The sequence below is a fragment of the Acanthochromis polyacanthus genome, chromosome 3, assembly GCF_021347895.1.
Source record: "Acanthochromis polyacanthus isolate Apoly-LR-REF ecotype Palm Island chromosome 3, KAUST_Apoly_ChrSc, whole genome shotgun sequence".
NCBI lineage: Eukaryota > Metazoa > Chordata > Actinopteri > Pomacentridae > Acanthochromis > Acanthochromis polyacanthus.
This window is the reverse complement of record NC_067115.1, coordinates 23,276,416-23,300,370: the sequence shown is the minus strand read 5'-3', so window position 1 is coordinate 23,300,370 and position 23,955 is coordinate 23,276,416.

The following is a 23,955-nucleotide window of genomic DNA, read 5'->3' as shown; positions in this document are numbered from 1 at the left end:
GAAACGAGTACATTCCTCCTCCTGCCAAAGGTAAAAGTTGCAGGAGGAGGAATTCGCTCGTTTCCCATTGAATTACATTGGCGGAATCCCAGAATCAGGCAGCCACCTACTTCTGGTGTGTGTGTGTGCCCTTGAATTGCACAAAGTGCTTTACAGTAAAACAAATATACCGTTTTCAAATATTGCAAGATAACACTAGATAATTTCTGCAACCTGTTTGCCTCTACGATCAGCTGTCATCTCTCCTGCGGGTTCTCTCTCTGACTTCCGCATTTGAGAAAAATTAAAAAAAACCCGCGCGGTCTCGCTCTCCAGAACCGCGGAGGAGACTTAATTGAAATCTTATAGATTGTATTTGTTTAAAGTGTGTATTTAAAAGAGCTTGTATTGTTTGGGACCAATAAAACTGACACTTTGTATATCTTTGCTTCTGTGTCATTTATAAATGCTTTATAAAGCATAGATAGTCCTCACTTTAGATGGGCTCACGGAATATACTTAACTAATGAGTAGTAACCGCATTAATAAGTTATTCATTGAGTATGAATATGTGTTTGTAAATCATATACTAACACAGTTGCTAACCCTTTATAAAGTATTAACAACTGAGATTATCAATGAGCAACAAAACATTTTTAACCGGATTTATTAAGTGCTTAGTAATGCATAATAAATGCCATACAGATCATGAATTCATGATTAATTAAGCATGTATAACTAATTAGTTACAAATGATGAGTTAACGATGAATTAAGCACTTTACTAATGTTTAACTAATGCTTAATAATGTGTTAGTTGAACATTTAAAACTGTCTTTACTAATGCTTTGTAATGCATTACTAATGGTGAATTCATGCTGAGTTCATGAGGATTTAAGGATTAACTAATGCTTAAATTATGCTGAACCAATGCTTAACTAATGCTTAATAGTGTATAGTTATTATAAAGTGTTACCGACTATTCTAGCTGGAAATGGCAGATTTGTAGTGGAACATTTTCATAGGTGTACAGAGGAACATTTCCAGCAACAATCTGTGTTCTAATGCTACATTGTGCTAGCTAATGGTGCAGAAAGGCTAACTGATGATTAGAAAATCCTTGTGTAATTACGTTAGCACATGAATACAAGTGTGAGTTTTCATGGAACGGTAGTACACTCAACAAAAATATGAACACAACACTTTTGTTTTTGCTCCTATTTTTTATGAGATGAGGTCAAAGATGTAAAACTTTTATACATACACAATATCACCATTTCTCTCAAATATTGTTCACAAATCTGTCTAAATCTGTGATAGGGAGCACTTCTCCTTTGCAGAGATAATCCATCCCACCTCACAGCTGTGCCATATCAAGATGCTGATTAGACACCATGATTAGTGCACAGGTGTGCCTTAGATTGTCCGCAATAAAAGGACACTCTGAAAGGTGCAGTTTTATCACACAGCACAATGCCACAGATGTTGCAAGATGTGAGGGAGCGTGCAATTGGCATGCTGACAGCAGAAATGTCAACCAGAGCTGTTGCTCGTGTATTGAATGTTCATTCCTCTACCATAAGCCGTCTCCAAAGGCGTTTCAGAGAATTTGGCAGTACATCCAACCAGCCTCAGAACCGCAGATCACGTGTAACCACACCAGCCCAGGACCTCCACATCCAGCATGTTCACCTCCAAGATGGTCTGAGACCAGCCACTCTGACAGCTGCTGAAACAATCGGTTTGCATGACCAAAGAATTTCTGCACAAACTGTGAGAAACCGTCTCAGGGAAGCTCCTCTGCATGCTCATCGTCCTCATCGGGGTCTCCACCTGACTCCAGTTCGTCGTCGTAACAGACTTGAGTGAGCAAATGCTCACATTGGATGGCATCTGGCACGTTGGAGAGGTGTTCTCTTCAAGGATGAATCCCGGTTTACACTGTTGAGGGCAGATGGCAGACAGTGTGTGTGGCATCGTGTGGGTGAGTGGTTTTCTGATTTCAATGTTGTGGATATAGTGGCCCATGGTGGCGGTGGGGTTATGGATTTTGAATGCACAGAGATACCATGACGAGATCCTGAGGCCCATTGTTGTGCCATACATCAAAGAAGATCACCTCATGTTACAGCAGGATAATGCACGGCCCCATGTTGCAAGGATCTGTACACAATTCTTGGAAGCTGAAAACGTCCCAGTTCTTGCATGGCCAGCATACTCACCGGACATGTCACCCATTGAGCATGTTTGGGATGCCCTGGATCGGCGTATACGACAGCGTGTACCAGTTCATGTCAATATCCAGCAACTTCACACAGTCATTGAAGAGGAGTGGACCCCCCCAATAAAACAAAACTGCACCTTTCAGAGTGGCCTTTTATTGTGGGCAGTCTAAGGCACACCTGTGCACTAATCATGGTGTCTAATCAGCATCTTGATATGGCACACCTGTGAGGTGGGATGGATTATCTCAGCAAAAGAGAAGTGCTCACTATCACAGATTTGTGAACAATATTTGAGAGAAATGGTGATATTTTGTATGTGGAAAAAGTTTTAGATCTTTGAGTTCATCTCATAAAAAAATGGGAGCAAAAACAAGTGTTGTGTTTATATTTTTGTTGAATGTAGTAATAATAATAATCACAATCAGAATTATAATCATAATAATATATACATATGATCAGATGGAAAGAATGTAATAGTTTTATCAGTAAACTGAAAAGGAGATATTTGTGAAATTACAATTTGTGAAAAATATTTTAATAGTTTTTTATGTCAAAAATGATACATTCTTTCAAACAGATGGAAGTTTTATTGTTATTTGCAGTTCCATGTCTTTAGTATTATTTTTAATCAATTTTAATTTTTTTTCAATTTTTATTGATATTACCGTGTATAATAAACACAAGAAAAAAATCTGTAAAATAAAAAGGAACAATTCCATAAACGCGATTGCAATTTTTTTTTAAACAGAGTGTAATCCATGTGTATGTAATTTAAGGTGCAGACTTAGAAAGGCGTTACCTTATTTGACCTCTCCTCGCCTTCCCATAAGGCCAGTGGCTCAAGATTACATGAGCTGGTACAAACATATTAAATCCTTCTCTGTTGAGGTGCATTGTGGGTTGATAAAGATGACAGATTCTGACAAGGATAAAGAATACATGAAATAAAATAAAGGAATACAGTATCTCTTATTTTGTTGCATTTCTTTTGATCATTTTTTTATTCAGTGTTAGAAGTGCAATGCTTCTGTTCCTTGTTTGGTTAGCTCAAAATCAAAAAAGAAGATAAAATAAGAGAAAAAAATGATAAAAAATGATGACAAGTTTCTCCACCACCCAAAAGACTTTTTGTGTCGCTTCCCTCAAAGAGAATCAAACGTCGTCATCACAGCAACATCATTTTTTCATGAACAAAATACCTACAGTCAACAGTCATGCGTTTCTCTCTGTTCAAATGAGTTTACGTTATTATTCAAAGTTGAAATATACTTTCGAGGTTACAGTGACTCATTTCTTAACACATTTCTTATTTTTTATGTTATTGGTGTGATGTCAGTGGAGATACAAGAGATCAGTATCGGTTTTCTCATGCTGCTCTCAAAAGAACGCTTCCTAAAAGCTTTTCTTTTTCATCATTTTACATATTGAATATCCCTAATAATGCTGCATTTGGAATTTTAATATTGATTTAAAATTCTTCCGTTGATCGTAGACACACGTTAGAATAAATTAAACAGATTGGAATGAATTCATCAGTGAACATTTTTCAGATTCTTCCATTGCAAACTTTTTCTCATTATTACCACACATTTTACTACAAATTCATTAATTTAATAATTAATTCGTAAGACAAATTAGATTTTTTTTTTTTTTTCCAGAGGATTGGCTAATTACTTTCTTCCTAAGGATTGTATTGAAGCCCAAAGAAACCAGACATCAGTTGCATGAAGAAAGCATCTGTGGGACTGACTGCACTGCTTAAGTGATGACAGTGACGCTGCCCACAAATGCAAAAGAACAAGAGAAAAGACGCAGAATAAGACAGCAAGAGCTGATTGATTATTCTGACGACTGGAATGAATCTGTGGGAAGGACAGAGGTGGGAACTGATTGTCTCTACGTGTGGAGAAGAGGAGGAGGGGGGGTGTACTGGATAGATAAATGACATGATACGTGACACTAAAATTTACAATTCTGACCCCGAACTCCCTCGACTCCTCTCTTCCTACCAGAATGACACACACATACGCACACATACACACTCACATAGGGCACGCTTGCATTGTAAATCAGGTTTGATCTGTCAGAGCAGCGTGTCTTGGCTGTCAGTCGGCGGCGTTTGAGTGTCAGATGAGTGTTTTGAGTGTCAGGAGATGAGCAAATGTATGTGTCTGTGCGCATGCTGGTTGTGTGTGGGCTTGTGTGTGTGCATGTTTGACTCCAATTGCTTAATAGGCGTCTGTCACTCCTGAGTCTTCAGTGCTCCATCAGTGGGATCCTTATTCATGCCATTTAACAGCCTTGTTGTCTCCCGTGGAGTGTGCAGAGGTGGTGCTCTTTGTTTCGGCATCTGTCCAATTAGCAACACTTTTTATACACATAAATTCAAATCGCTCAGCGTGTGGGTGTGCTTCACAGTGGCAAAGTCGGCGGAATTGTTGTATAGTTTAAAGCGTTCACGCCGTCGCTCATCTGAGACTGCTGATAAGATACACTTTTTCCCTCTGCAACCAGCGATGGCACCTGCAGAGAGCAGAGGATCCTGAAGTTTATGTCGGTCATCCACCCCAGTTTTGAAGAATGAGTCACCACACAGATGGGATGTTAGCATTCTGCTGTGAGGAGGACAACCTGCAACCTGACACAGTGGAGATGACAGGGGGCTTTAGCTTCTCCATCCACAGCAGCAGATTGTTAAGTTCATTCATCTCCCAAAACCTAGAGCGGCACAAAAGCACCACCCACCCCATGAACAAGGCCCAGCGGTGCCTGTGTATTAACCAGCCTTGGAAGTTCAGTGTCCCTCCAGATCTCCTCCATCACTGTGTGATTCCACCTCAAAGCAGAGGAACAGACTTCTAAGAATGGTGAACATTGCTGAGAATCCTTGGTGCCTTCTTGCCATCTCTACGTTGCATTTACTCTTGAAGGTGCAGGCAGAAAAAAAAACCCCATCTCCAACCCTTCCCACCCTGCCTACTCGCTTTTCCAGCTCCTCCCTTGCAGCATTCACTCCCGGTCACTCGGTGCCGAAACAACCCGACTCAAAAAACAGTTTTTCCTCCCAGGCTGTCACCCCCATGAAGGATTATATGCTGCATTAACTGTAAATACCAGTATTCACACACAGTTCAAAATTCTACATTTTGCCAAAAATAGACGGAAAATATTTAAATATTGAATCAAAAGCCATTTTCACATTGGTACTGAGGCACAAATAACAGCCCACCGCCACACACAACCTGTAAATATAGGCTACTCATTCAGATTTAATTGTGTTGCTATTTTGATCTTGTTTTCAGTCTCTGTCCTATATCTCGGTTCTCTTTCTAGCAGATTTCAGTCTTTATTTCTTTCTGTTGCTGAATGTGCAGCACTGAGAGCCGCTGTATTCTTTGTGTGTAATAACATACTTGGCCAATAAACCTGAGACAAAATTTACTTTTATTTCCAAAACTACAGTTTTCTTTCTCTCGTCTCATATCCATATTAAGGATGCTGCCTGCAGTATAGCGCTCTTCTGCAGCTTTATTTCATTAATTTGTATTTACACCAAACAAATGGTGACATCTGATAGATTTTCAAAGCTATTACTGCACCAGTTCACACAGTAATCGTCACATACTTGGTTTTATTGTTGACCAACAACATCAAAACCACAAAAATACCTACGCTGACTATTCAGCCTTAGTTTTCACAGGTTGTTGTGTCTCTCCCTGTTTTAATTTACTTTTATCAATTGTCACTGAATAATGAATAGATTTTTTTTGAAAGCAGAGAGCAGCTTTTGCAGCCTTTTTATCCACACACACAGTCGCTGCTGTGTATCCTGCTGAAACAAGAGAGGTAAAACAAGCTCCTCGTTTGAATTAAATCACAAAATTTTCTGCTATATGCAAAAAAAACAACAACTTTCTTCCAATTCCCAAACACTCCAGAACTCATTTGACCCATCTGTTTTCAGTGGCGCTTGTGGCTATCATTGGTCACTTTAGCCTTTACTGGCTTATCAAATATTAACGTTTCACCAATTACCCAGCCTTGGTTGACTTAGCAAAGCTTCTTGGTTGGGATTATTTATTATTGCTGCCAGTGCTGTCTCCCTCCCTTTGGGCAAATTACTCTGAGTCGACATTAACTACTGTCTGCGAGCTGCCTACTGCTTGCTGGGGTGGTAGGTGTTGCTCCTTCTGCTGCACTGCGTATCCCACACACTTGTCAGTCAAACAATACAGCAAGTAAATTATTAACTCCACTCTTTAGATTTTCCTTTTCTTGTGTTTTTGTTCATCTTATTGTGGCTATCACTGCTCATGCTAATTACCCACTTCTTCTTCTGTTTATTCCAAACAAGCCCGCTGCTGCTGTTTAGAATGTAAAATGAATCATCCTATATAATTACAGGAAATATTGCGCATTATTCATTTGAATATAAGGCTTGCTAAATATAAGCACTCATGAATACATGAATAGCTGAAATGGCAGAGAGTCAATTTTGTTGTGTTGTTGTTGTTAGTTCAGTTCTTTAAATGTTCCAGCACTTTTTATCTTTAACGAAACTTTCCTTAATTCTTTTCCCTCCTCCACCTTCATATCCTTCCATCTTTTCCCTCCACTTCGCTACTTTCTGTCCTCAAACTACCCGTGTCCTGATTTCCTCTCTACCGGCTCGCTTTTTCATTTGAACTTCCTCATCCTATCAGTCTCCGAATCTGCCACTATTTTGTCTTCGTGTTAAACGTTAATATCCTCTTTATTTTGTGTCTGTTCCTCCTTCGTTTCTTCATCTGTATGTCACACAAAGAGAGAAAAGGTGCAAAAGTTTTCTTATCATTAAGTGGCGGCTGATGAAGAACAGGTTTGAGCTCAACAGACACTTACACACATGCACACGCACGTGCATGCACCTACGCACACATCCACTCTAGATCCATGTCATCAATTATATCAATCACATATTAAACAGCAAGTGTTATCTTAGTGCTTAATTACCAATTAACAATGAATGATTAACTGACAATTTAGAGCACACAGCAAGTAGATTGAAAATGTGGGCAGAAGCAGTGAGCGTAACACAAGGACACACGGAAATTAGAAACGATTTATGCCGGTTGATTTGTGTGTGTGTGTGTGTGTGTGTCTACAGTAGTTTATTGCATGTGTGTTTCTCGTATGTGTGCTCTGCGTGCGTGCATGAGTGTGAGCTTAATCAGTGGTGTTGGGCGTGTAGCGTCGGTGTAACTCCCCACCTTCATGGAGCTTCATCATTCCAGCATTGTGAAGGCTGTCACGTTTTATCTGAGCACGCCTGCTCCATTAATGGAGATGGGAGGGAGGACAGCTTTTCATGTCATTAGGAAAACATGATACGGCAATGATTTAAGACTTCATTGGAGCTGCGCTTAATGCATTCAGAAGCTTTCAATGCACAGCTACTACATAATAAGGAGATGGCATTACATGTTGTACCTTAAACTGAGGAGAAAAACTGACATCCCCTTGATTTACCGAGCCAGAGGTGGCCTATTTAACATGCAGTTCTTCAGCTCAATTAGCAGTCATGCATTTGAAACCTTTTCTTTTACTTTTCCTTTGACCTCTTTTGATACTGTTTTTTTTATATGTCTAGACATCATGCTGACAACAAAGCCGCATGTGGTAGCCACTCTCAAGGTTATTCCACCTCTGCATCTTCAGGATTTGTCTCTGGCACGAACTGCTCGGATAATCATTTTCAAAGTGCCGCAGTTTTGCAGCAAACAAGTACAAAAAGGGTTTAAATGGTCCTCTGTGATGGCTGAATTTTGATTACAGTGTGTGTGTGGTATGGGAAACTTAACACGACTACAGCAGTGGTAGATTATTTGAATCACACACTAATTGGGCTGCTGTGTTAAAAGCACTTTGATGCGAGATGCAAGTTTATTCTGCAACTGGATGGAGCAGTGTAGCATTGTAATATATCTGCGTGGCGCATATATTTACATATTCCTTCATGGATTTAGGATTGAGTTGAAATTGAGCCCAGGAGTTTCTGCCTCTGGTGAATTTAATTTGTTATGACACTTCCTGCTGTAGAAGACTGAATTATCTTGTGTTTGCGTCTGCCCACTTGCACATTCACCCTTGGAGACATTCCTCAAAGCAACGACTCATTTTCAATCTTTAAATGTGCTGAAAGTCAGATGCCTGCGCAAATTACACATGCACGCACACACACACGCACACACACACACACACACACACACACACACACACACACACACACACACACACACACACACACACACACACACACACACACACACACACACACACACACTGGCACCTCTATCTATCTGCAAACACGGCAGGTAAGTGAGAATGGGTGTAGTGAGGAGCATCTCCCCGTCTCACTCTGCAGGAGATAACAAACTCTCCTTTAGACTGTTTCAAGGACTCTAAAAAGAGAAAAGAGAGCAACTGGACCGCCAAAATGTTTCTGCTGTAGAAACCTTTTGTTGATTGCACACTGAACAGTTCAGTTTACAGTCATTTTTTGGTCATTTTTAAAATGCCTTCGAATGTAGAGAAGGGTTTAGATAAGGTTCAAAGCGGCTCACAGCTGTGGTAACGGCACATATTTGTTGTGTCATGCAGAGGCTTAAGACTTAACTTTAAATTCCTAGCAGTAGCCCAGCTTGTGCAACACCGCTTCAGCAGCAGCGTCATACTCCTAATAAGGAAGACCGTGTTAATATAATGCACCCACACTGAGTTTTCTCCAAGGGGACACGTTTTAATGACCTGGTTTTCTTTCTGTAAGCAGTGCTCTCACCTGCAATACAGCATATTTATTGTCATTGGCTGGAAATGGCATTGTGAGGAGAACAAGTGGGGATACAGGACACTCAGTGCTTGGCCATTACAGCAGAGGTCCGTGTTTGTATCCAGAGGCTGAGGATTTAACCACTTGACTATCCTGGCACACCACCCCAGGTCTGGTTTCTATGGAAAGGATTGACCCCTCTTCTTTCCTCTCACGCTGCTTTCAGCGTCATCTATCTCTCTGAGGTCCTCTGCACACACTACTAAACTGTCAGAGCACGCACACCTTTCACAACTGCAGAGACAAAGACAAACCATCTATTTGAAGTAAGAGGCAATGCTCCTTTGAGAACATCTTCACTCTCATGGTCTGAATGCATAGATGGCTGGAAAGTGAAATCTGTCTTTATTAGATACTAGGCAATTATGTCTTGAACACAGGAAATGTAGGAATCAAATCAGTTTGGATCCCTGGAAATTTCATTTGATTCAAAATCCGGCCTTGAAAATACAGCTAAATAAAGCTTATGATACCACTATTATCTGTGAGTGAGCATTAATTGTAGAGCAAGAAAAAATTCCCATTTGTCTCAGAATTGTATTACTCACTTGCATTATTCATTTAAAGCTGCTCTAATCAATGTTTTAAAATAAAAGTGCATATAAAATGCATAATGTACAAGGGATTATTCACTAGAACAAATCCACAGTCATCAGCTCTTTCAGCTCTTCAGAAGTTTTTGGTCTTTACGCTCTTGGTTTTGGTTTTGTGGCCCACAACTCTTACTGCTCTTATCAGCTTTTTTTTTAAAAAAACGTGTTTTTGCTTTAAAGCTGGGATAGGCACTATTTCTTTGGTGTCAATGGTCAAAAACAGAAAAGAGACTTGAGAAGAAAATACACTTCTCCAGCTCCTCTTGGCTCCATTTTCTGACTTGCAAAATTCTAGCTTGTGAGGGAGGACTTTTCAGTTAGATCCAATAAATCATATAAATAGCAAAAGAGTCCACTATGAGAACAGCTGGCTCAACGGGTTAAATTCTACTCAGGGTTTGAATCCTGGGAGAAGCCACAAAGCAATCCTGACTTAGAGCGTGACTATCTTTGCCTGTTTGGAGTGAGTCCTTGTCTGGTGGGAGGGTTAAATTCTGTTGTATCTCTTTTCTCTTTTTTATTGCCATTTCTAGATTGACATTCATGCCTATTGCAGCTTTCAATAGAAGACTTTGACTCTGCTGAGTAGGGGCTCAAATACTGTGTAGAAACCACAAGTGATTGTGGACTTTTTGCTTGACTGTTTTTGCATATGCCAATGTTTGTCTAGTGGAAGTGGCTCTGATAAACCAGCGATTTGCTAATTACCCAGCATAAAACATCAGGCAGACGAAGATGGGACAACAGTTAAATGGTCTGACTTTTCCCTCAGTAGTTGGCTGAGCCCAAAAACAGAGCTTCAAGGGAATGAAAAAAACACTTACATTTACCAAATGGACAGAAACATGACTACACAAGAATGTTGGTCTGTTTCTGCTGCATTCATGAACAGCTTGCTAGGCAATCTTCATGGCGTGATAATGTCCATGTTTTGTGTCCTCAGCTTGTTTCACACCAATGCAGATTCAAAGTACTGCAGGTATTTTAACTTAAAAATACCATTTAGTTAAACCGCCAGGTACATTTTACGCTTCAGCAGACAAAAACACAAGCAAAGCCTTCCTGCATTAGTGCACTGTGCAGTGAACAATAAACCTGACAACAGTGCCCCCTAAACTCAGCATATATTATGAATCATGTGAAGCTCCATAATCCCCAGAATTTTAAATTCAAAATGAGTCCAAACTGCTGTCTCCATTTAAGATGAGTCTGATTGAATTGATTTTTCTTCCTCTGCAACACCGTAGGTAGAAAGTTCACTTGACTCCTTTTTACATTCACAGCACACTGTTTTGATCTACAGAGTTGTCTTTTCTGTTTTGAGAGAATCAATCAAGAATCAATTTCCATACTGGTTTGGAATGTTAAGAGAAGAACTTTGATTTTCACGTGAATCAAATTTTGTCCACCCTCCCACCCTCTTTTCTCCCCCATGTTTTTGAAGATAAAGTAATAGCATCACTCACCTACTACTCTTCAACTTGTGTCTTTGTCCCTCTTTTTGTCTATCATTCGCAAACGCACAACCACTCCGTAACACTCTGACCCACACTCACTCTCCTATAGTACATATCTGCATAAACACTCATACATGGTTTCAACAAAATGAAAATGAAAAAATGACACGTACGCAAAGGTCTAAAGTACACACACACACACACACACACACACACACACACACACACACACACACACACACACACACACACACACACACACACACACACACACACACACACACACACACACACACACACCTCCCTGCATGGATTTAATTGCCTCTGTGTTTGTAATTACGACTCTGCAGGAAGTGGAACGGAGCACCTGGGTGCCCTGCAGTGGAATACACTCTGAATGAACCCTCTGTGTTAAAACCTTTCTAATCTCGGAAATAAAGGTTGAAGTGCTCTTGTGCCCGGACAGTTAAAATCTAATTCAAATACCAGGGAGGATTGTATTTCAGATGTTTATGCTCTCCAAAGTGGCCTATTTTTGCTGTGAAGGTGGATTTACTTATTCTGCACAGAAACCGTGACATTCAAAAGATTACACATAATTAACACAATGTTTTTGCTTTTGCCTCTTTCTCATTTTTGCCGATCTAGCAATATGAGGCACTTAATGTATTCAGGACATCAACAAAGAAAGCAATTTACACAAGGAGCACAAAACGTTACTTCTTTCTGTCTGTAGGTAACATGTACAATTACTTTCTCATTTGTTATCTCCTACGTGGCAGTAAAGACATATAGACCGTCATCCACTGTACATTTTCTTATGCCTATTTGCCCTATCTCCTGAAGTTGAAGTGGATTTAATCAATATAAAGGGTAATGGCTTTCCGTTTGGATTCCTCTTCTAATCTATTAAAAAATATATTTCTAATGTTTTGTGCTCTGGCAGTTCGCCCGTGTCTGCAAATGTGTGTTTCTGCATCCTTGGCTTCTTGAGAAGCAATTTTCCGATGTGAGAAAAGCCAAGACCAGGTGAAATGATGGTAGATAGTGGAATTTAGGTATTTAAACTCTGATAATCCCTTGCAGAAAGTCCCAAAAATATCTATTATAGAAAAAAAGATGCAAGAAAAGAAAGGTTTCTTGAGTACAAAGGTTTATTTCAGCTCAGAGTCAACATAATCTTGCATATTTAATGCTTCAAATATATGCCAGCATTTGCAAGTACTTCATAATTGGCAGGTTTGTCACGATGTGATCGAAGAAAGAAACTTTACATCACCAAAGTCCTATGAATCCTAACTTTGCACATTAAGTCATTTGTTTTTGCTCAGTTTTTGTTGTTGTTTACTTGTTCTATCCATAATTTCTATCCTGGCTGCTGGTATGTTCCAATGACAATGTTTACACATCACAAAAGACTAAAAACTATGAACTACTTCCATATTACTGCTAGATGGCATTTTCTAACAGTTTATAAGAAATTATACTTATCTGAAGGTCAGTCCATTCTTTCTGCCACCACTTGTCCCCAAGGATATGCATTACAGATTTGTTTTAAGTATTTGAAGCAATGCCTATCATAGGAGACAACGTGCCTTTGCAGTTATTCATCAAAAGAGTTGTAATTGAAGTTTGCACTGCTGGACTTTGGAGGTGCTTTGATTTGTAGCAACATATGTCACATTGACTGTGCCCAAACACAATGGGAAGTCCTACTTACTCCACAGATCCTGCACAATGTTCACACACTGTGAAAAATCACATTGATTAGGTGCTACCACCTTCTATGACTAATCCTCTATGACCTTAGGAAGAAGATATGTCAGGATTCCCTGACCTGGTTTAGATTAGTTATTGTCCAGTCTGTCGCACCGAGGCAGATAAGTTGTCATCTAAATCTGGCTTTCCTCCCAACCCAATATATACCCAAAGATCGAGGGGGGCGTGGCCACCTGATGAAAGACACATCGTCAACACGACGGATGACGCTACTGAGGAAGACTGCAGCCGAAGTCGAAGCATACAAAGGTAAAAACATCCTTAATAATCTTTACACAGTTGTGGGGAAAAAAGAAAATGCTGACCTAATGAAAAGAAGACAAAATGAACACAATCAATCCAACCCTGCATGTACTTGTGTATTCAACAGGAATTGTAAGGTGATGTGTGCTTTTTGTTGTATGAATAGACCCGCATGTGTGTCCAACGTCAACTTTTAAAATTAGGGCCTGTGGAAACCGTGAATTGGCCTTCAAGCTATCACAGCCATAATGGGAGTTTCTCTCATTGCTGAAAAGCTGCAGGGTTTAGGTTATTATTCTTTTATTCCAAGCACAATGAAGGGCAAAGTTATTTTACTATAAAGAAAAGACTGATGTAGAGCTGATCTCACTCTCAGATCCTAGTACGTCACTCTTCATACAGACCTTTGAAAGTCCTCATAGTGAAGGCCAGTTTGACTCTTGCTAAACTGAAAACAGCTTAGAGTGGACCAGCTTGCTTGTTTGTAGACTGCGGTTTGTCAGTAGGGCCCTACAGGTGTGTGTTTGTGTGTGTGTGTGTTTGATATTTATCGAGATACAATTCCCAGGAGAGGGAGAGAGGTAGTCGGGAGAAGGGGAGAGTGAGAGCAGGACAGAATGTGAAGTTCAACAGCACAATTCACAGCTGGAACTAACAAGTTCCACTTTCGCCAGATATCTGTCTGTATACATTTTTCAGCTGAACAGCAGTCTACTCAGCCATGTCAACCTGAGCATGACTGAAATTTGTTTCCAGTCAATAGTCCTTTCAGTTTGATTCTGTTGAAAAAATAAAATAAAATCACCTTTCCATAGCTGATACCAGCAATATACGTGCAGCAGGAAAAACATTTGTGTACAGTTAGAAAAATACTGCACTTACTCATACTTAGTTATGAAAATTCTGCTCACACTGCACTTAGAAATACTGTAATATGATGCTCCATTAGTTTGTCAGTGCTAGTGGCAATATGTAGCAGAGGAGCGAGAGGTATAAACTGGTGGTAATTGAATACCGGGATCCCAGTGGGACGATGAAGGGTGGCCACGCTATTAGACAGAATTAGCCACCTTCTCCCACAGGAGCACACAAGTGCTTGTGTGTGTGTGTGTATGTGTGTGTGTAGATTTGTGTGCAGAGGGCCTGCATTTATAGATATGTGTGTCTGAGTCCACTTTCACTTCATGCAGGTCCAAAATCCATCACATTAAGAGGGTTAAATTTCATACCTTCTAACTTAATTTGACATTGGCGCTCATGAATACGCTATTAATGATTAATAAACCTTCATAAATTAAAAGATAGGGTTTCCATGAAGTGAGCCCACAGTGGATTTGTGTGTGTGTGTGTGTGTGTGTATGTGTGTGTATAAACAGGGAGGCAGAGTTAAAGAGCAGAGAAAATATAAAATACTTTTAGAGAACTGAGAATGTTAAAATGTCAAAGATAAATATAGAGATTACTGATGAGAAGAATGAGCTTTGGAGGCACGGATGGCAAAAGGCACAGAGCCAAGGTAAGTTTAATGGAAGGTAAATTATTGCATTATTTAAATCCGGTCAGGTGATTCCCTTTGCAACTTTGTCACTGGTTGCCAATACCTAATGGAGTTGTGTGAGTGTGTTTTCGTGCTTTGTGTCTGTTTTGGCACATTCTAAGAAAGCTAAAATAGATGGTCTTTCACTTCCTGTATTAAAAACCTATAATTAGCTCTAACAGAAGGATATTACAAGCTGTTATGGCCAAGGATGAATGGATGAAGGAATGGATGGATATTTGGCTGGTTCAGTATTTGATCAACACAGTGTGTGAATGAGCAATCTAGAGCGATGATTATGTGAGTAAAATAATGTTTATATGGAAACTGACTATTAAGTGAGACTCTGTAGTCTAGGTGATATTAAGCGTCTGCCCTCAAAAAACAGTCTCTTTCCTTTTGCTGATCTATTTTTTGAAATTCAAAATATGTCATTTGGGTTAATGAGTGGATTCCCTCAGAGTGAGTGATTTGCATGGTTGTTCCCAGTATAAAGAATAATTTGGTCACGGTTAACCTTAATCCCATTTCCCAGTTTGCCCTTTCAACTTTTTGTGGATTTTGTATCACTAGAGAAGCAGCTTAACACGTAGCTTCTTCCCATATTTCATACTATTTCAGCTCCAAACAACATCAAAACCGATTCTGTGCGATGCCCCGTCAGTGTGCTCTAACATGCATCTACAACATGTCAGCTAAAAGTTTTGATTAATAAAGCATAAAAAACCCTTCATTATTGTGAATCAGAAGTAGGGTAAAGCAGACAAAAGGCACTACTTGAACAGAGGATTTGCATGGAAATCAACTGTCTGTCTCCAGCAAATGCACTGCATTTACAACTTTAGTCAACAGTGTACGTGCAGCATGGTAAGAATGGAGCACTGGGACACTGTCAGTTGATAGCAGCTTAGGTTATGTTTCACTGACCTGCTCGCCTTCACTTTTTAAAATTATGTGCTGAACAAAAGTCTGTCTGCGGCTCTCTCAAATATAAAAACTGTCAAATGTCTGAGAGGCTAAACAGGAACAAGAAGAATCTATTAGGGTTTAAAACTGCCTTTTACATGTGGTCGTACATCTTATTTTCACTTGTGTAATTCTTCAACCCTTTAGCTGTAAAATCATTGATAGTTTAAGTCTGACTATAAGCCATGCAAAACTGCCAATTAAGTGGTTTTCAAGTGATGTCTTCTCTTCCAGTGGGAGATGAGCTATGTATAAGCCTCTGAACAGCAAATGGATTTGACTTATAGTCAGAAAACATTAGCACTTATGAACCGAGGCGTAGTTTTAGTATATTAAAGTCCCCCTGAGGTCATTGACTAAACTCCAAAAAACTCGTCTCTGTATCAAAGCTGCATACTTGGAAGATTTCTTTCTTCATGAAAATAATCCTTTAATGTCTTAAAATGGCTCTGATGTAACTCTACACCTTTGCTTCCTTCAGAATGTGTGGATCCATGAAGTCCACACCTCTCTCTCCACCCACCCCTCCCCACTTGCTGCACCTCGAGCACACCAGCTCACCCACGACTCTGCTCAAACATTGTAAAACTACTCTACAACACATAATCACCACCTGGAGTAATTTAACTATAATTATTTGAAGTAGAAGCTGCTTTTCATAAGAATATTGACGCAGACTAAATTTGACACGAATGGTTCCTTAAGTTTGTTGCGTAAATTTGAATCAGTGCTTTTGAGACTGTCAGTTTAGCTGAACTGACGACTTCAAAGAGGAAACACTCAGCCACGGCCTTCACTGTTTATTTCACTGTATTTTCTTCTTCGTACATATAAACATGTCAAAAAAGCAAAAAAAAAAAAAATCTTAATTTTTACCGGAGGGGGTCCTTAAATGACACAAAGGCAAAGTGACAGACTGTAGAAACAGTGTTACTATTACTGCATGCAAAGATTTTCACCAGTTCTTCTTTATTTCTTTATTTTTTAGTGTCATCTTTAATTTGGTTGTAATTTCATTTTCACACATTACTCCGCTTTGACATCTCACACCCTTTAAATTGTATCTTATGTGTCTGTGTAGGTTCTCATTCATCCAGGTCATGGTTATCCAAAGTAGTTTAAATCAATCCACTGGACTTTAAGAAAGTTCCTTGAAGACGTTTCACCTCTCATCCAAGAGGCTTCTTCATTTCTGGTGGTGGTTGGTGTTGCCTCAGCTATTTTAAACTTCTGTGAGGTGTGTCCAGGGCTGTTATTCCAACGACCAGGGCTATTATTCCAACGACTGATACTGGTATCTTATGTGCAATTGTATTTATATATAAATGATTCCAAGCTGATACATTTTTGTATTGCATTAGAAGTTACATCCAATCAGTAGCAGCTGAGCATTGAAGGTGCTGACTTCCTGCCAGTTTTCCATCATTGCCATTGCTGTCCTTCAACTCAAACAGTTACAGTGGTCTTACAACTCCAAGGTCCTGGGTTTGATTCCTGTCCTGGGGTCTTTGGGTGTGAACTGTGCTCTGGCTTCCTCCCACAGTCCAAAGACATGCTGAAGTTAACTGGTGATTCTAAATTGTCTGTAGGTGTGAATGCGAGTGTGATTGTTTGTCTCTGTGTGTAGCCCTGTGATAGACTGGTGACCTGTCCAGGGTGTCTCCTGCCTTCGCCCTAAGTTAGCTGGGATAAACTCCAGCTGCCCCATGACACTACAGAGGATAAAGCGGTATATAGATAATGGATGGATATATTTTCCAAACACACTTTGTGTTTTTACTGTGGCTGGGACTTTAATGGTGTACTCTGTGAATGTAGTAGACAGGTGAAATGCAGATAAATATAAATGAAACAAACATTTTTGTTGTTTAAGTTCAAGTATATCTGTTTGTTGATTCAGTAGTCAACCAAACTTTACTTCACAGGAAAAACTTTGCTTGTTGTGTCAAATATTGCTACTTGACAAAATTTGATTAAACATGATTAATTAATTACAAAGCCGCTAATAATTTAGATACATTTTTTTAAAAATTGCATCATCACTTTTTACGTATTTTTCTTTAGAACTCAGTCATTGCTAATTTACTGGCTACACTAATGCTGCTGTGTAGATGTGGAGGTAGTCATATTTGGATTTTGGGGACATGCCTATCACACTGCTAAAAATACATGTTAGGGAGAAATAAGCATAAGACCATAGACTGTATATATAGTCTACGTAGCATCTGGCTCCAGAATTGAAGCCCACCCGGAAGTGTCAAAAACTTGCAATATCACGCCGTCCGCGAGGGTTGGCTCCAAAAAGCTTTTTCTCCATAGACCCCAATTCATTTTTGGAAAAAATAAAATTTGATAGACTGATTTTCTACAGCTCAGGATTTTTTCCCGTTAGTTTTCATGGTCAAAATGAGAGATCAGGTGACCGATCTTAAAATAAATCAATACTGAATTTTAAATAAATCGTTAAAGTTGGAGGAGCCAGGGGGTGTGGCTATACTTGATAGACAGCAACAGAAGCCTCTGCGGTAAAATGTGGGCGAGATAAGAGAGTTCTCAGCCAATCCTGCCCCTAGTTGCTCTCCGGTCCAGTCTGTTTGATGACGCTTTTTACGTCACTGGCTCCAAAAAATCCAAAACGGCGACCAGGAAGTAGCAAAATCCGGGCTTCATTTTCTCAGCGTTGAAACCAACGGGTGACGTCAAGGTTAGTTTACGCCTGCATAAGACGTAAGTATCTTGAAAAAAGATCACAGTGCTTAGACAGGTGATTGTAAGTGAGTATGGATGTTTGTTGTTTCTGTTGGGATCTTAGATGAAGTAGTATGAGAATTAAGTTCTTTAATAAGGATTTTTTTATTACATAAGATCCCTGATTTATACTTTGATAGAGAATCCAAAAGTTGTGTTGCTTACAAGGAAATTGTAGTACAACATCTCTGAAATGAGATCATGCTGGGCAGTGTTTTGGAGTAATATACACAAACAGAATACACAGCCAATATGTCAAAAACAAGTTATTGTCTTTTTCCTTAAAAAAAACGAGAACGAAATGAAAATAAAATCTCTGTTAGTAAATAGTAAAATGACTTCTGTGGGAACCACTGTTGTTTTATGTAATCTGATATGATTCTGATATGAATCTGATCTGTTTTCATGAGTTATTATTGTTTAGAAACCAAGTCACTGGAGACCAATTTCATGTATATATTTTCATCAGAAACTGGAAAGAGTTGGGTGATTATGCAGAGGGTTTCTCAAATGGGAAGTGAAGCAGATGACACAGCTATAATTTGGTCTCTCAGATGCTCCATCGACAGTCTCAGCACACACTCTGCCGCTCTGTCACTGATGGAGAGTCACGACTTCTCAAGTTGAAGAAATATGCAAGCACACACTGACGCACACACAAACACCACGCACACACGCACACATAACTTTTGCGTCTGTTTAAGCTTTCTGAATTAAAGAGCTCCCACACAGACACACGCATGCACATAACGCGCACACATAAACACAAACGCGCACATAAATTTAAAAGACTCAGAGTCATGAAACCACATAATGAATAGTAATCATAGGCATTTCCATAACGCAAAACATAATCCCTGATGAAAATTCAAACGAAGAAATGAATTATAGAAGCGAAAAAACAGCCAAGCACCAAAACAAGTGCAATAAAGTAATGAATGATAATGTGAGGAGGGGATAAAAATGGCGGGAGGTCGGCAGTTAGAGGGCCGGCGGCGCTTCAGAGCGAGGGGAGGCTCCGCATGTATGTGCATGTATTCACTCGACATTTGTGCCTTTATGTATCACTAAAGCGCAAGAGTAATTTCTAGACAGTACGCCTTTAAATGTTCATCTGCATGCCTAGGTTGGTGTGTGTGTCTGTATTTGTGTGTGTGTGTGTGTGTGTGTGTGTGTGTGTGTGTGTGTGTGTGTGTGTGCATGAATGTAATCTAATGGTTTATGCAGTGAAGTTAGAGCTTATTAAAGGGAGTGTAAAGCAGAGAGAGTGTAATTACCAAACATAAATGAGAAGCTCTCACCCAATGCATTAAATTACCCTGAGAGAGGAATGCCAGCTGATAATTGGACTTTCTCATCTCAGCGTGTGTGTATGTGTGTGACTTAGAGAGAGAGAGAGAGTGTGTGTGTGTGTGTGTGTGTGTGTGTGTGTGTGTGTGTGTGTGTGTGTGTGTGCGTGTACATGTGGACACAAGCATGAAACCCATCTACAGTTATGAGATGGTGTACGATTTTGCATCCGAGTGTGGCATTCGAGTTTTTGTGTGTATCTGATGTCCTTCCTCTTTGGGAGTTGTTGCTATAGTCCTCTTGCGCACTTCCAGGGTGATAAATCCGTCGACGCTCCAGTTGTGACAAACCATGGTTCACTCTAGGCTTCACCTCCCCCGAGTGTGTACGTGTAAAACCCTGAACCCTACGTGTGTGTGTGTGTGTGTGTGTGTGTGTGTGTGTGTGTGTGTGTGTGTGTGTGTGTGAAAAACTAATACATGCTGTGCATCCACATACATGTATATGGATGAAGAAAGCTATTTGGAGCCTAAACCAGAATGTTCTGTGTATTCCTTTGTGCCTGTTTGTTTTTTTTTTTTTTTCCTCTGAGCAAATGTGTGTGTGAGAGAGATTAATTGTGTATTGGTGTTAGTGTGTCAGCGGAAATGAGGGCTTGTGTGTCCCGGGAATGTTTGTGATAAAGACTGATCGCCTATCGATATTTGTGAGACCTAGCATAAATTCAGCCATGTGGGCGGTTATGTGTGGCCAGAGTTATGTATACCGAATCTGTGAGCGCGTGTGCGCAAGTGTTTGTGTGTTTCTCTCGTCTTGTGTGTGTCCCTGAGTGCATTTCCCTCCTCCTACTCCCCTCTCTTTCCTCTGCACTGTCCTTGCAGTGTCCTTCTCTCTGCCTCTCTATCCTACTCTCTCGCCATCTCCATCTCCAGGCCTTGCTCTCTCTATCTCTCCCATGTCTTCTTTACCACCCTCCTCCTCTTCCCTCCCTCCTCCTCCTCGCACACATCCCCAAGTCTCCCTTCCTCGCCGCTTTTTCGCTCCTTCCCTCCTTCCTCTCATCGCTCCCCTCTTCCTTTCTAACTTTCTGTGCCAGGGGAATAACATGCTTCAGAGCTCTCAGATGGAGACAGAAAGTGTAGCCCCAATCAGAACTGCACCAGATCCTTTTAAGTAAACAGAGCGGCGGTGTTCACACACGTATATACATGCGCGCACACACATGCACATGGACACGGTCAAGTGTGCACATACAGTGGGAGGGAAAACTTGGCTGCATGTGAACCTGGGGGGAAAAAAAAACCATTACCTTAAAAAGCTGGAGCGCAGGGCAGATGCCAGTACACAGGGAGAAAGATGAAACAAGCTGTCAGGGAAGAAAACTTGCAGCAGATTAGAAGAGAAAGGGGAGAAAGAGGGAGCAGTGAGCAGAGCGAACAGAAGCGAAGAAAAGGCTCGTTGGAAAGGGGAGAAAATAAGGAAAAATACAACAAGGTAAACACTCTAAGACAGACTGACCGAGAGACAGAAACGCACAGGAGTCGCCAAATGGGATAATGGGAATAGAAAGATGGGCATTAAAGCAGACAGCACACGGAGCAGAGTGACAGACCGACAGAGGGATAAACCGACGGAGACACAGCGAAGGGGTTAGTTTGCTAAATGGGTCTGCTTGATAATTGTGTTCTGTGACAGCTGACAGTAGCGCCACTTAATTAAAGCCAAGCAGGAAATGACTATTTATAGAGGCTCCATCCCATCAGCACTAAATGACATGGTGTTTTATTTCCCCGCAACCAACTGGCTGCAAAACGCTGACTTTATTTAATTCGATAAGTGTGTGCGTTTAGGGAGGGGGTGAGGGTGAGGGTGTGTGGCGGTGGAGGTCGGTGGGAGGAGTCTACGTGCATGGGTGTGTTTCGGCATCCATAGGTGGTGTGTCTGTGTGTGAGTCAAGCAGATGTATAAGTACAAAAAGAGAAAGAAATAAGCCAATATTATTATATAAATTTGCCCCAGGAAATCAAAAGCAAGCACTATATCCACTCAACACACTCCCACGAAACACATGCGCAAGCTCACACACACACACGCAGAAACGCAGCCACGTGCAGTCGGTCCCACGACAATGCAGTTTGACAACATTCTCTCTGACAGTTTGAAATGTCAGCCCCAAGTGTCTGTCCAAGTGCGCAGATGAATGTGAAAATGTGCGAGGTTGTCTAGCCACCATTTCCTAGATGTTAGCTATAAAAACCATCCACAGAGGTATACAGCTGCCTCCTTGTTTAACTGCTCTGCACTTGTTTGGCCTTGAAGCGAGGGACTCTGAAAGAACACTGGATGGATGGAGTTAACCATAACAAACAACCAGAACAGAACACGCGTCTGTGCCCAAGGATGCACTCGAAGCGCTTTGCTGAATTTCTGGGAGTTGGATTTGTTTTGTTGAGTAACTTTAGGTGACACGCATTAAATAATTATAACTGCTAGTAGTTTCTAAGATGGGCCGGTAAGTTGAAATTCATTGTAATTCCATGTGGCTGTGTTTGTTTAGAGAACGGGTGAATAAAATGTAACAACAACACCGCATCTTCAGTAGAATAAAAAAATAATGTCCTGTGAGACTTCAGCTCCAACTTGCGATGTTTCCATCATGAGTGAAGTGAGAAGAGCGAGCCAGAGGCATTTGGGAGGGAGCAATGCATTTCCAATTCTTTTAATGATGGAGATTTATGCTGTGTGCACTTTGTCCAGTGTGTTGGGGTGTGCCAAGCCCACTCTCGGTACTTTTGTGGTCAGCCTTGCCTGGCACCCTGTGGTGATTTGGAAACAGGGTGGGATCAGAGAGAATATAGGTGGGGGGTGTTTGGGAGGCTTTGACAATCAAGCATATTCACTATTTTTTTTATCCCCCTTTAACACAGCGCTCCCCCTGTTACGATGCACTGAACTGAACACTGTGTTTTCTAGTTAGTTTTCCTCAGATAAAATGTGCTGTTGTTACAGGGCTTCAAGTATGAGCCCAAATATACTGCCAAGAGCAGATGATGAGACTTTAAAAGCTGAATTTACTTTTCTGGACATGCTGCACGTCTTACGGTCATCATGGTTTTTTTTTGTGTACAAAAGTGTTCAATTTTATTTATTATCGCAATGATTCATACAACATCCATCTGCCGTAACAACACTGTGGCGCCATAGAATTAGAAATGTGGTTTTGTAGATTTTTAGTCGATATTGCTTTACTTCCGATCATGTTTGATGTTTTATTCTGTCAGATTTGACAGGTTATCATGCAAAAAAATCAGCAAAAATAGGAAAGGAGGATTTGACTAACAAATTTTCTCTTTGCAACATAAACGTGATCTGGCAAATAATCCACAAATACAACAGGATTGGTGTAGGATTTATGCAATTTTAATTTTTGTCTAACACACGATGTTGGTCATCCCAGCCACACATCTGTCTGTATTCAAATTAAACATGTGAAGCTCCAGATGGTACTTTGGCCAGACTCATTAAAAAGAAGACGATGCATGAAAGTGGTTACCTGGTGTTTTGGATGGAGACACTGGGAAACGTTTGATGCGAACCGACAGTCCTGTGGGAGTGATTAGCAGAGAAAAGTTTCAATTGATCTAGAATTTTTCATGAGACTGTGTTAACTGTGTCAATCTATGACACGCCCCCTGATTTGCACCAGAACTGTGGAATAAATAATCAAAATAGCAAGTTTGATGTGCACATGAACACAAAATCACTCTGAATATTGCGCTGAAATCATGGTAACTGCATGCTTATGTGCACGTTAAACAACACAGTATTGGTTTCGCAGAATTCCAGTGTTAAATGGTGGATGTGCTGCATGTAATTGAGGCTTGACAGTGTGTGATATCTTTCCAGTTGGTGGCTGCAGATGAAACAGATACCTGCTGCCTTCAGATGGCTGTGGAGAGAGACACCAAAGGAAAGGCCTTCAGCATAGGCTGCTAATGGATTAACGCTGGTAAAAAAAAAAAAAAATCACTCATTAATCTTGTCTGTCTGGTCAGGCAGTCGTTCCATAATTGGAACACAAATATTTTGTCTGCATGATCACAAATCAGGTGGTTGCTAAACACACAGCAAAAGTGGAAAGACCAACAAAACAAGAAGAATGAAGGTTGAATGGATTTTAGGGAGGTTAATATTGCTGTGTCTTCACCAAATAAAGTGTGCAGAGCTGTTGCTGATCTGAGCCGGCGAGCAGCGGGCCACATGAGACACAT